Source organism: Lissotriton vulgaris, chromosome 5 (genome assembly GCF_964263255.1).
Source record: "Lissotriton vulgaris chromosome 5, aLisVul1.2, whole genome shotgun sequence".
Lineage (NCBI taxonomy): Eukaryota > Metazoa > Chordata > Amphibia > Caudata > Salamandridae > Lissotriton > Lissotriton vulgaris.
The window spans coordinates 744,238,404-744,239,233 of record NC_141693.1 but is presented as its reverse complement, the minus strand read 5'-3'; the positions used below and the strand labels follow the sequence as shown (position 1 = coordinate 744,239,233).

The following is an 830-nucleotide window of genomic DNA, read 5'->3' as shown; positions in this document are numbered from 1 at the left end:
GGTATCTCCAAGGTGAAACCGGGCATCCCCGGCGTTTGTGGGGGGCCGTTGTGGAGATGAGGCAAGGTAATGCCCAGAGTTGCCGAGTGTAATCCCTGGATAGAGTAGGCACCGAGGCGGGAATTATCGAGTCTGCTGACCCTGGTTCATGACCCTGCCGCGTCGGGAATTGAACCCTGGTCCCGGGCCGTCCTCTGCTTCCGGGTCTGCCGCCTCTAACCAGTGAGCCACACCACCTCCTCATACTAGGGTATGAGGAGGTACATCAGATTATCACATGGATGATGTCATCAGTGATGTCATCAGTGATGTAATTTGTCGGGGCGATTGATGATCGAGCAACCCTCAGACAGGCGTAGCCCCAGGAGGAACTCGGGGCCACAAGATGTGTTTGAAGTGTTGATGATGAATGTGTCCTGCAATTCACACTAATTCTTGCAGCTAACTGCATTATTTATCGATGCGAGAGCCGAGTGATCCACCACCAAGAGTCACAGGCAATTTTTCGAAAACGTTCACTGGCCTGTGGTCGTAGGGGAGACGGGAGGAAGGCGATGCCGTCCATCCGCTGCCCGCATGGCGAGATGGCCCGGGCGGTCAACGCTTGTCGGCATGAATTAGCTCTAGAATTACCACAGTTATCCAAGTAACAGATTTAATGAGCCATTCGCAGTTTCACTGTACCAGCTGTGTGTGTTTACGTGCGAATGGCTTAGTCTTTGAGACAAGCATATGCTACTGGCAGGATCAACCAGGTAGCCGCACCTGCTGACGGGGTGGGGCCACATACCGATCTCCCCGACTGGCGACCTTCATGCACCCCTCCTTCT

At 54.1% G+C, this 830-nt stretch overlaps 1 non-coding gene across 1 annotated transcript; it reads right to left on the bottom strand.

Annotated features, from left to right (window-relative positions):
- Positions 1-339: 339 nt before the first annotated feature.
- LOC147711489 (5.8S ribosomal RNA) lies at positions 340-493 on the bottom strand. The gene has a single exon (XR_015296215.1). It is a non-coding gene; the product is annotated as a 5.8S ribosomal RNA (ribosomal RNA).
- Between the last annotated feature and the right edge of the window lie 337 nt (positions 494-830).